Source organism: Phyllostomus hastatus, unplaced genomic scaffold (assembly GCF_019186645.2).
Source record: "Phyllostomus hastatus isolate PE091 unplaced genomic scaffold, TTU_PhHast_1.1 phas_scaffold_21, whole genome shotgun sequence".
In the NCBI taxonomy this organism is placed as follows: Eukaryota; Metazoa; Chordata; class Mammalia; order Chiroptera; family Phyllostomidae; genus Phyllostomus; species Phyllostomus hastatus.
The window spans coordinates 14,737,547-14,751,029 of record NW_025334017.1 but is presented as its reverse complement, the minus strand read 5'-3'; the positions used below and the strand labels follow the sequence as shown (position 1 = coordinate 14,751,029).

General features: G+C 41.4%; 1 protein-coding gene across 4 annotated transcripts in view; it reads left to right on the top strand.

Moving 5' to 3' along the window:
* The first annotated feature begins 3,005 nt into the window (after positions 1 to 3,005).
* The window catches only part of EYA1 (EYA transcriptional coactivator and phosphatase 1), a 296,080-nt gene continuing 285,602 nt past the window's right edge, over positions 3,006 to 13,483 (top strand). For all 4 annotated transcript variants that reach the window (XM_045861482.1, XM_045861480.1, XM_045861481.1 and 1 more), the window contains exon 1: positions 3,006 to 3,129. The gene's annotated coding sequence lies outside the window, so the exon portion shown is untranslated. The remainder of the gene's footprint in view (positions 3,130 to 13,483) is intronic.

The following is a 13,483-nucleotide window of genomic DNA, read 5'->3' as shown; positions in this document are numbered from 1 at the left end:
AGAAATGCTACAAATGTATCTGTAGAGACACACACATCAGTAGACGAATATAAACTCCTATGTAGAATATCAAATTGTTTATTATGAATATATGTTTTATTGGGTTTGGGCTTGATGTTATAAGGGGCTTTTAAGTTTCTACTGAAAATTTTCTTCATACTTGTATACACGTCCAATGAAAAAAAATAAGTATATTTTATGTCAAAAATAAACCTGTCTTGGGTGATACAATGCCTTTTCAGATTGTGACCCTATGCCCAGGCATGCCTGTAAATCCAGCCTGTGTGCCTGTGACTGATCTGGGACTTAGGTTTCTGATTTGGCTGAGAGATGTGTAAAAACCTCAAGTAGTCAACAACTCCTCCCTGGCTGTGCATCTGAGAGGCTCAAGAACATTGTTTATTCCAGCAAGTGTCTGGGATACATTATACTTCATGAGCTGGCTTCTGCTACTCCTGTTTTGGAGAATATGATGAATTTGTATACTGTGCTAAAATAAATGTACTTTGCCCAAATAACAGTTTTTCTTCACAGAAAATTTTGAATATGACTCTAACTTTTGAACCTAGTACTGCAATATTTTAAACAGATGGCATTTCTGAAAGAGCAATAATGAAATAAATTCTCCACCCCTTCAAACTCAGAAACTGGTTCAAAATTTAAATTTTTATCCAGCGGCCATCTGAATCTAGGTTTTGAGATGTTAAAAAAATAAAATTTTTGGATATTTGTGTTGAAAGATATTTTACATACTTTTTAAAGGAAATACCAGGATCAAGGATCAAAAGACTCCTTGTATTAATACTTAATCTAATTGTACTAACTTACAATTAGATTGTAAGTTATTTCTGGATTATAAAATTGACTTAAAATATGATTTTCTTTTTTTAATTTTAATTGTTGTTCAAGTACAGTTTCTGCCTTTTATCCCCATCCCAGGCCACCCCCAGCCCTCCCCACCTCCCTCCCATTTCCACCTCCACCCTTGTTATTGTCCATGTGTTCCTGCAAACCCTTCCCGTTTTAAAATATGATTTTTGAATAAATACCATGCCTGTAGTTGACAAGAGAAACTTCCTTTGCCTTTGGTGTTCTTAGCAGACACATATTTGCTGCTTTGGGGTTATTGTTGTTCCCTCCTTAAATAAAAAATTTGATCACATATACTTTAAGAGACTGTGGGTTTGTAGATTGTTTCATATTTGGGAATAAGTAGAAAGGATAAGCAGTGGGCTGAAGAAGGCTAAGCCATCCTCATCAACAGGCTAATTTGGTTACTATTTCTATTTGGACCCGGGGATGTGGTCTTGTTGGGATAACCTAATTTGTCAATGTATTGACTTTTACAAGAAGTCCTCTTCACAGGATATACATGGTCTATTTTGAAAACTTCCTGGGTCTGCATACATGTAAACATCCAACAGTTTAGGATAAAAAATTAGTCTTTGTGTACATTTCTGACTATGTCTGGTGCATCGGTTTTATCTCCAAATCTATAATCGGTGGTCTTTGAAGGTGAAGGATTAGGTCTCATTGTCCTACTCTAACTTCATCTAGTACAAATCAACAGATACTTGATGACTGACAGAAGCAAAACAGTAAAGTATGCAAGTCTGAATGATTTTGAAAGAGTGTGTAGGATAAAACCCATATTCACACCATGCTTTGTACTTTCTCAGGCCCTTTTGCTTACATGATCTCATTTGATGTGAATAATTGAGTAGGGGTGGGGAAAGGATTTCATTTGAGAGGGACAGACAAGTGCAAACATTTGAATGCTCACTGAGAAGCTGTGAGTCCTTGTAAGAGCAAGTCATGAAGGTATTTGCATATCTTTCACTGCTTGTGATTGGATTCCCTAAATCAAGTAAGAGGAAGTTCCCAAAGAAGGGGCAGCTCAGATTACTGGCCTGTAATGGATGCTTCATCCAGTGCTGAAATACTTTCCAGGCTGAATCAAGATTCTCTCTAGACCCCATTAAGTCAGATGCAGAGGGATTTGGGGGTTACAAAAACTTCCCCCTACCCTTCCAAAGGGGTTCCCCGATGCAAAGAAATGGGGAAAGTAGTGGAAAGTATAGAAGACATTTAGTCCAGGCTTCCGCACATGATTTGGGGCAATTCACTTATTGCTCTCTGCCTCAGTTTCCCTAAATACAAGAAGTTAGATTACATAGCTTTTTTTAGAACACTCATAAATAGATCTGAATCCCAGTTGTTTTAGTAAATTTCAGAATGGTTGTTTATTCCTTTATATTCTCCACCCCAAGTGAAAAAAAAAATCACCCTGTCACTCCACCCACCCTTTCCTTCAGGTCTATCTCATACACACCTAGCTCGTCCTAGCTGACTGAGCAAACCCACCACGAGCCCCTTCAGTTTAAACACTGCAAGGGCCCAGGAGTCCCAGTCACCCTGCGAGGCCTGGGCAGCCAGCCGAGCTCAGCTCCGCGCCGAGGGGCCCGGGGAGAGGCTGGGGGCCCGGGAAGGGGGGTCCTAGAAAGAGGGCTCTGGGCGGCAGTGCCCGCCCTGGTGTCGCTGTGCTCTCAGAGACACTGGAAGGGCGCCCCTCAACCCGGAGACACAGACTTATTTAAGAAGAAAAGAGAAAAGCCACAGCTGGCTCGAATTTCTGGAAGCAAGGGCAGTTTTTGCCCTAAACACCGAGGCAGACCCCCTCTTAGCACTGCCCTGGCCGTTGCCCATTTTCCACTTGTTTTTGGAAGAACCGGTTCCTCAGCCCCGCGCCGCCAGAGTTGGGACACCCGTAAGTCCTATTGCCCGGCCCCTGTCGCCGGCCACGTTCCCCTGGCGAGCTCTCTTGCCACCTCCGTCCCTGCTGTGCTCTCGCCCTGCCCCGGCAGCCGGCGGCTTTGGCCTTCAGTTGGGTTGCGGTGACGAGGAGACTTTGTTGTGAAACTAAATCTGACCCTTTGGCTCCGAGGCAGGGCCCAGAGCCTGGGCTGCTGACGCCGCAGCCCCACCCGGGGCAGGAGGGCGGCGATCGGAGCCGGCGGCAGTGGAGGGGGCGCTGCTGCCGCCGCCCCAACTTCGGAGCGATCGCGCCCTCTCGCACCCCAGTCCGCCTGCGCCTCCGAGGCCGCCTCCTCTGGTGGGCACCTCCGCCAGGTACGCGAAGCCACCTGGATGGGCGCTGTGGGTGTGCGCAATAATGGGACCGTGTCCGGGCCAGCTGCGGTGCCACACGGGGGGCGTCCCCTGGCCTGGCAGCCTTAGGGCGCTGCACGTGGAGGGATGTGTCGGGCCGGTTTGTTTTCCTTCGGGGAGGTGGCGACTGATTGGGACGTCGGGGGAATGAGGGGGAGGTCATCCTGACCTTATTTGTTGTTGTGATTGCTGTCTTAGATGTGTGCTCGCGTGCGGACCTCCAGTACTGGGAACCGTTTGGGGAGCAGCAGGGGCAAGCAGCTATTTATCTTCAGCACTTTCTAGCCCCGGAGTTTCTTACTTTGGTTAAAGTGGGACCGTTGGTCCAAATCAAAGAGGTCAGTTAAAAGAAGTAGCAGATGGTTTGGAGGGGCGAGGCATTGTTATTTCTATGAATAACCAGGGAAACAATAAAAAAAATAAACAAACAGGACCTTTGCTTTACCTTGGGTGAATTTGGGAGAATTGGGAATACTGCATGCGGTAGAAACAATTTTTATTGTTGTCTTTTTGTTAAGACCCACTCACCGTTTTCGTTCTGGTAACCAGACTGACTAATGCTAGCTAGGTAAGTTCTCTCATAAAGCTCAAGTTTTCTTGAAAAAATTCAAGTGGGGGAAGGACTCAGCCCTTTCAAGAAATGTGAATTGATATTTAAAAGAATCACTATCAAGTGTCTGCTCAGCACAGAGGATCCCAGCTATGAGAAGTGCAGGAAGAGCATAAGAGCAGAATGTCCATGTAAGGAAGGCATTCTTCCAGCCTGTCCAGAGACCCTGATGCCCTAACTGCCCTGTGTCTCTAGCTCTGAGCTGTTCACTCAGCCAACACTGGGAAACAGGCCATGCACCCAGCATCTTGTTATATGGATACCGATGGTTTCTGGCTTGAAGGAGCAATCTGGTGGGCAATTGTGACCTAACTGACTAGTAGTGCTCTGATGGGGAAAAAACACAGGTGTGCAAGGCTTGCTGGAGGAGAGGACTGGATGGGCCTGGAGGCTATGCAGGGGTCTGGCTGGAAGATGCATCCTCCAGGCTCCATGTACTTGGTACCAGGGGCCTCTGGAAGTAGGCTGCCATGGTTGCAGGTGAGCAGGAGAGACCTGGGATGTAGGCAGATGTACAGAGATGGTAGCAAAAGCCAGAAGGAAAAGGGCTTGCCTGTCAGACCAAAAGAGACCAAATCAGACTTGTGCCCTACTTGGAAGAGAGCAAGATCTAAGTTTTGCAATTTGGAACATGTGGAGGCCTTGGAGAGAAGGCAGAGAAAGTGCTAATTAAGATAAATTACAAAGTAGGAACAATAAAAAATCTATTAGAGGGACTATTTAGCCTAAAAAAGTCAAGAGGTAATTAAAAGAGGGAGCACCATAGTAAAAATATTGTTTTACTAATTGTTACCATAGTAACCTGAAATACAGCTTCTAAAAGTGTCCTTGAGCAATTAACTTCCATGGTAATTTTGGATGTAACAACTAGAGACAATGAAGCATACTGCATTATAGTTTTGTAACCTTTCATTCTTTACAAAATTCTCATCATTTGCCTGATGTACATTTATTGAACATGTACTATATGAAGGACATATTTTCAATCATCTCTATTCTATTAGATGGTATTAATGTCATTGTATAGGTGAAGAAATAGGCTCAGAGAAGTTAGTTAATTTTACCAGGATTATAGAGTTGCTAAGTCCCAGAGTTACCAAGTCCAGTCCCTACTCTCACACTGGGTCTGCAGTAGTCTTTTTCTCTACCCTTTGAGTCATCAAGACTAGCTCTACTTTTAACTTTCTCCTATTTATCATTCATGGCAGTGACTTGAAAGAGGAAAGTTAACTAATGGGTTTTAGGTGGATGTATTACAGAAAGCTGGATAACTCAGTCATTGGTTTACAGAACCAGTCAAAGAAAATCTGAGTGTGCCTGACTGACAGGCAGAAATTAGCAAAATGAGAATTTCACAGAGATAAATCCATTCCACAAACATAGAACAGAGGGATTATGACTTGAAAACAGGTCATTGGCAGAAGAGTTTGAGCGTCCCTAAGCTCAGTAACTGCCAGTGGCGTTTGGTTCCAGAGGCTGACGACCAATAGTCCTGTCCTGTGGAGGGCATCAGAAAGTTAAGGACCAGGTGTTTCAAAAGATGTTTGGGTCCACAAAGGAGAGTCCTTAGGGGACACCATCGTAATATTAAACGTTTCAAGGACAGTTTTGTACAGGAGGACATGGAAATATGTTCGTGTTGGTGCAGAAGAAAACAATGAACCTGCAGAAGATGGGTCTATTTCAGCCTCCTAAAGGTTAAACCTTCCAGCCGTGGACCAAGTGGCTTGCCGAGCTGGCGTATGGCTATCCCCAGAGGTGTTCATGCAAGAGCAGGCTGGCTGTCTGGCAAAGATGTTTCGGGTGATTCCTGCTTTGGAGATTGAGATTCTCTAACTTCCTGCTGTGGCCCCATCGCAGCATCCTGTGCCTCGTATGTTCCTGTCACATTGGGTCACCCACTAACAGTTTTCTCATTGAACTGAAAGGAGGTAGATCTCTTCAACTTTTCTAGTTTTGCACTAGTGCAAGCTGACCTTTGATTTTAAGGAAAGAGTGAAATTCAAAGAAACCCTGACTCAGTGCCTCTTTTCTGACAGCTTAATGCTTTCTCCATGACTGTACTTTCTGTGTTTTGGCCTTGGAACCTACAGACTTACAGTCTCCTTTCATCAAGTAATCCTTACTCTGGTCAAGAAGCAAGTAAAAGTAAGAGTCAGCATCCAGGAAATGAAATTGCTTTGCTCAACGTTGGTTGTGATTGTCAAGGGTGAGGGAGTGAGCGGTGTTGGAGCAGAGCAGGGAAGCACTTATTCTCCAGGTTTTCTAAACTGGCACGTGAACTACACACTAATTCTCAGGTCTAGTGAGGAGCTTAGATCCCCTGTCCAATGGCTATGTTACCATTGAGCTAGACATTGAAGTCTTGTGTCCACATCCATGGTTAAAATTGCCTTTGAACATTAACAGCAAAAGAAAAAGAAATGGCATAAGAATCTGAGAAATATGTTTTCACCTTATTTTTATAAGTGAGACTGATTTTTAAAATTCTTGACAGCTAAACTTACTGTGAGCTAGGCACAGACTAGGGACTTTCTGAACTTGACCAGGGTATTGCTGAAAACTAAACCACCATTCACCATTCTGATTGAAGTCCTTCAACATAAAGCCATTAGGATCATATCAATTGTCAACATGCCAATTGAACCTTAATATTAAAGAACATTACCTATTGTCTAATCCTTATCTCTTAAACCAAGGGTATGTTTTTAAGCCTCTTCTTCACTTATACCAAAAAAAGTGAACATTATTGGTTGTTGAACCCATATCATCTACTTAAGCAGGACTGAATGTCACCAGGGGTGTTGGTGGATGAACATAGTGTTTGATTTTGGGGGTGGATGGGCAAGGACTGTTATTCTCACTGAAGAAGGCAGCCACCAATAAAACAGTTTGTTGCTTTCTTGACTATACTGAAAGAAAGGAGTTGATGACTGAGGAAATATGAAGTTGTGGCACATTTGAAAAAAAATTAAATGTATAGTTCACGGAATTTTGACAATTACGTAGACCCATGAATCCACTACCATCAAGATATAGAGTGCTTCTAACACCCCAAAAAGTTCTCTTGTGCCCCTCTGCAGTCTAACCCCACCCCCACCGCACCCCCCAGCCTGGCTTTGGGCAGCCATTGCCCTGCTTCATCCATATGGATGGGTGTTTGTGGTGTGTTTTTAACACCTTAAGAAGTAGTTGCTGGTTGATCTTTCTATGTAAAAGTAAAGAAGTAGATACTCTATATCCCCTCTTTTTCTTTTGAATAAAGTTAGAAAATCTGTCATGTAGTTATAGTTACTAAATTTGCGTAACAGCAAACATAACCATTGAATGGAACACTTTGTTACCAGTTGTTCTAGAGCGCAAGTTATTTTAAAACTGAAACTGTAGTCTCACTAGGCTGAGAAAGGGTTTCTGTGACACGTTGTATATGAACATCTGTGGAGGACTAGCAATGCCCTGAATTCAGTAGATGCAGCAGAATTAATATACCAACCTGGTGAAAGTTAAAATAAATTTATTATGTATGCTTATGCCTCAGATTATTTTTCCCTTAGGTGTCTGCATTTCTGCATTACACAGTCCTGTGGTTCTCAAACAATAGCACACCACTGTTCCTCTGATTCATCACGTGCATGCACGATCCCGTGTTCACTAGAATGCATCTTGACTATTCTTGAGTCCATGAGAGCAGATTTCATTTAAAGATTAATGATGAGTGGAAGAAAGAGCAAGTGTGTGTGATTGCCCCACTAATAATCTAGTTTAGGCTTTCAAATATTCAGCCATGGGTTTTAGTGCTGAGAAGTTCACCAGGAATACAAAAATTTGGTAACCTCTGACACAGGGAGGTTCATGAATGCTGTCAAGATTACAGGTTCCTTTGTAACAACTTCACTTGAGTATTTTTAAAATATGAGTTCGGAGTTTCATCCTTCTACTAGGGCCAGCGTTATATGTAAGGGAAACCTGAATAAGAGAATTTGACCTCACTTTAATATTACTATGTTCAACCATCATACATTTTAATCCTTTAATTATATATAGTCTTTGGAACTTATCTTTAAGAAATAATGAAAAAGAAAGGAAAAAATTTGATGAATGAAGATGAAGTATACTGTGGTATATTGAAAGAGTGACAAAACCCTACATGCCCTACTCCATAAGAATGTCTCCCGATGGAATATTACATGAGTGTTAAAAATGATAAGTGTACAGACTATAAAATGCTTATGGCACAATGTTAAAAGAAACCAGAAAGACACAAGCATTAAGAGTCACAATGATTATAGCTATGTAAAATTATGCATGTATACAAACAAGTTGAATTGATGGGATTATGGCATATTTAAGTTTTTTAAAAATATTATTTATATAGTAAGTGGTACATTAAAATACTACATAGGCTTAATGCTCTTGAAAACATAGTCTGAATTCAACTATAGTTACTAAATAAATACACGTCACCATTGCCTAGTTATTACCAGCTCCTTTGATTGCCCCTTGTCTTCTGTTCTTTATCTGGTTAGAAGGAAGTCACATATGGTAGAAGCAGAATTCTGGAAGTTTTATAAGGAATAGACAAGCTTCATGCTTAAAATTTTAAAATAGCAGTACCAGTATATCAGTGGCAATGCTAGAAAAGCAAAGTGGTGTAGACATTTATTTCTATAGAAGCCACATCTCCAGCTGTAGAAGACTTCTTTCACCAGTGAAAAGCTAAACTTGTTTTTCATTAATGACTTCAGGGGTTGGGATGTGTTCCTTGACCATTTGAAAGGGCAGCGAGGATCTGGTTTCTGAGTCCGACTCACCTGAGTATGCCCACTCTGTTTTCCTTCATATAACCCATTTTTTTTCACTGGGCAAGGAAAGCAAAGCAAAGATGACAGTGAGACAAGCATCTTGTGGCTTCTGGAGCCATGGACTAGTTGAGTAGGCCTCTGAAGGTGATTTATCCAATGGTTCATTTCACTGCAGACTTCTGTTTGTAAATTTTCTTAAAGACCCCTTGATTTGATATGTTTATTCAATCTGTAGTTGTAGTCTTCTGGGGACATACTTAAGAATAGCCCTTTTCTTTTCATAAAGCAATGTTCCACCACTAGTTTCCTTCTGCTTCCCAGGAATGTTAGAAAACTCAACACTTGGTGAGAAGGCAAAGATTAAAGTTATGGTGTGTTGTAATGAAAATACTCTTTCATCCAAGGAGCCACAAGTTATTAACAGTGTCTGATGGGTCTCTGGTTCATTAGAGATGATTTATGTGTCATTGAAAATGTAACCCATTTTTCAAAATCAGCACGAAAAATTAAAATATATGTGATGTACACAATTTTTTAAAATATTATTTTCTTTCCGGTTATAGTAGTCCCTACTTCCACCCCCATCTTATTTTTCTTCAACCTAGAAAGTCTGTCCCAAGAGCTTGCCGGTCTAGACCCTTTCTTTCTCTGTTCACCTCCTGCCTCTGTAGCTTACACACTTACTCTAACTTCTCCCAATCTCTAGTTCTGACAGTAGCCAGAATGTTCGTGATGAGCAAGAACTAAAGGAAAAGCAAGGTAATCTTTCCTTGTGAAGTGAAGTGATACCGCTTTTGTTTATCAGCTGCCTGGCTTTAGCGATGGGAGGAAAAGAAGAGGAAATGTCTATGAGGAGTGATTATGGATTTTTTAAAAGAGTTTATTTATTTTTAGAGAGAGGGGAAGGGGGGAAGAAAGAGAGGAAGAGAAACATCACCATGTGGTTGACTCTTGCACACCCCCTACTGGGGACTTTGCCTGCAACCCAGGCATGTGTCCTAACTGGGAATCGAACCAGAAACCCCTTGGGTCACAGGCTGGGACTCAATCCACTGAGCCATGCCAGCCAGGGTTGATTATGGACTTTAATGAACCTAGAAAACTTTAGGTTCACAGCTCCTGAGTACTTTTTCTTAATAACAAGGGAGCACAGAATAGATGTTTTGTTTCCCATGCATTACTGTTTCTGTATTTAAAATGATTATGTATTTTAAAGATTAATAGCCTTATTGGTTACAAAAGGGTATAAAATATCACCCCCACATATGCATCACTAAATTCTATAGGTATAATTATAATGTCATCACCAGGGGCCCAATTTCCTCTGAAATGGTCTCAGTTTGATGCTTTCTGTCTTATTAATATATAAATCTAATACTTATTTGCCATTCTCTATTTGCTAGTGTGTATATACTCATTTTATTTTGCTAGGTTGTTTGTTTTGTGGATTAGGTTCCACTTATAGGTGAGATCATATGGTATTTGTCTTTCACCGCCAGGCTTATTTCGCTTAGCATAATGCTCTCCAGCTCCATCCATGCAGCCCCTTTCTACCTGACTCCTCTAAGACTGGCCAATATAAAGGAAATTTCTAAGGCTCCCATTTTTCCTGTTTTTTGGGGTAACTTCACCTAACAAAGTTAGCTTTTCAGTGGTGTTTCATCAAGTCCAGGGATTGGGACCCAAGAATGTACAGTGCCTTCAGGTATTGAACAGACCAACTCAAACCAGCCAGTACCTCCTCGCCCAGGAGGCTTCCCACTGCCTGTCCTGCCGCCTGCCTGGTTCTGCTCAGCACCAGATGCCTAAACTATAGCATCTGTCCTGGGGCTGTTAGGGCAAGTCAGGGGTTCCACCACCTCAGGCTGTGAGTGACCCCATCCTGTTACCTGTGGGTGGCAGTGGCCTTGGAAGGGGCTGCTTACCACTGTGTACCCTTGGCAAGTGTCTTCAGGTATTTTCACGCAGATAGTGAATATGGAGAGTTGGGCTGTATTTCAACATATGCCCAGCTATGCTGCTTTTTCTTGCCATTCTGTTCAGTTGATCTTTTCTTCCTTCGAGTCAATAACTGGCTCCAGAATGTTGAACTTGGCCAGTGGAGCCATAGGACATCTCTTAGTCCTCGTTTCTTTATTAGAGAATCTTACACTTCAGTGGCTAGTAAAAGGGTAGCCTTCCATTGTGTATAATTCCAAGAGTGTACCATAATAAAGTTAAGAGTGGGCAAACAAAGGACTTGGCTTTTTGGAGAAAATGTGCATGTGGGTGATTGACCCCAGCCTGTGTTTGACAAGGGTGAGTGTTGGGAATGGACGTGTGAATGTGTAGCCACCACCAGACTCCTAGTGCCCTGTCTTGTAGAGATGCTTCTGCTACCAAGGCATCTGCCTCTACTGCCCCACAGATCTCCCCAAACAAATTTCTTTTTGTAAATAGGTTTTTATTCATTTCTTTTTAGAGAGAGGGGAAAAGAAGGAGAAAGAGAGGAGAGAAACATCAACTGGTTGCCTCTTGCATACCCCCAACCAGGGACCTAGCCTGCACCACAGGCATATTCCCTGACCAGGAATCGAACCAGTGACCTTTCCGTTGGCAGGCCAGTGCTCAATCCACTGAGCCACATCAGCCAGAGCTCCCACACAGATTTCATCTCACTGATCCTTCCATCAGTGTGCACCTCCCTTTCCTATCTAATACCTTGGTTAGCCTCCTTGGACATTCTTTTACTGCTTCCTAGGAACTATCCTTGGCTTAAAGTCCCACGAAATATAATTCTAAGGACTCTATATGCATTTATGTATAGGTCTATATAGTTTTATGAATAACTATTTCCTGTGTGTAATAGGTAGGTAGATCTATAGATATGAATAAAAAAGTCAATTTTTGCTTAAGCCTATTTCTTAGGGTACTTGAAACAAATTTTTGGGACCCCAAATTTGAAGCATATTTTTTAAGTTGATTGAATGATAGCATCATCATTTAACTGTCCACCTAATTCTACCTCAGCATTTACATGTCTTCAAAAATTGCCATGTATCAATAACATTCATTCATTCATTCAAAATATTTAATGAGCGCCATATGTGACTGGAACAAGAAGGCAAGGCATGGTCCTAGCCCTCATGGAGCTACAGTCTAGTAGGGGAGACAGGTAGAGAAATAATTACATTCCATTAGATAAGTGCTATAATGGGGGCAGGCTTATTTATAAACCATGAGAGATCAAGTCCAGCGAGGGAATTAAGGGTTTACCAGAGCCAGGCTCCTAAATATCAGTAGACTCAGTCATGGCATAGATTTCATGGTTTGGAGTGACATGTAAAAATCTGGAAACAACTATGCTGATTTAGCAAGCAGTGGAGGATTTGTAAATAAAGTCCATGGCTCTCTGTGAGTTTTTGATTTTTGAGCGGGCGTCTTTCTTAGTGGAGACATGTACCTGAAGTAGATGAACGCTGACTCATTCGACTTCTCAATAATCTCAGTCTTTTCTTTTTAGCCCAGGAAACAATAACAAACACAGTATTTAGTACAGAATAGTTTCATCTTCAGAAGAAATAAAATTACAAATGAAATACCTTTCATGCTCATGTAACTTGACCATTCTTAATACCTTAAACTGTTCAGTAAGTTCAATGTGGAAATATGGAAAAGAAACACATGGGAAATAATCCTGGAATATCAAATATACAGATTTTGATTGAAACATGTTCTCAGGACAGGTATGGAGAGGATGGGAATTTAGGGGAAATCAGAGGGGGCTTTGTCTCGGGCCTGCTCCCTTCTGTGAGGAATGAGACTGGACTTTGTCTCACCGCATATAGGTGCACTGTGGGCGATTTATGTGAAAACACTTTGTAAGCTGTGAAGCATTTTACCAATGTAAGGCAGGATTATTATCATTATTTTAAAATGCTACCTTATCGCCTGGAAAAGTTAACGTGCCTCCAGAGACTCACTTAGGCAATGAAAAAAAGTCTAGTTCCTGTAATATCTCTGCCCAAATTATACAAGGAATCCTCTCAAAGCAACGCTAGTACATGTTAAGATTCAGTTTTGAAATTGTGCATAATTCAAAATAGAGTGTGTATTGTTTTTTTCTCAGTTTAGCAGACATAAATATATTCCTATGCTTTTTATTTCTCCTAACCTGAAATTATAAAATAATATCTTGTTAAAATTCCCTAAGGTTCTCCAAATTTTAGGTATCTAATTATTTATGAGTCTCACATTGTCCAAAAAGCATTGCCTTTGTGCTGACTAGAGGATAAGGCATATATGTTTTCCAACATTGATAATTGTGAGCAAAATAATCATAAATGAGAACTGGTTTAGCATTTCAAAGTTACATCCCAGATGATCCAACCCTGAAATGTTTTACCCGAAAATTATGTATTTCAATACACACATTCATTACACTGCAACTCTAAAATTCACACCTGTAGGATATAATCCAGTAGAAATATTCTATTTTGCAGATGTAAAACTGAGGTTCAGAGAGTCCAAAGTATTTGCCTCTGGCCACTCAGTTAGTTGGTGGCAGAGTCTGACCCTGAGTTCAGACAGCTTGCCTTTGACTACAGGGGTTTTTCCACCCTGCTAACCTGCTCAAATACTTTTACAAAAAGTGATACTAAAGGCAAACTACCACGTGTTCTCTATTCTATAATTCTATGTGGGGTGATATGAAGATCGTGTCTCTTTAAGGAAATTACATGTACTTCATTGGAGTTGATGCGAGGCACGTAGAATAACTTCTTAGTTGCCAAGCCTAAGTTAGTAAACCTGAAAGTCTCTTTTGGATTCCTCACTGAAACTTGAGCATGAAAATTAATTTTGAAAGGAACTGAGAATGGGCAGCTAGATGGTTATATTCTGGTTTTGGAAGATAGCTAAGTGC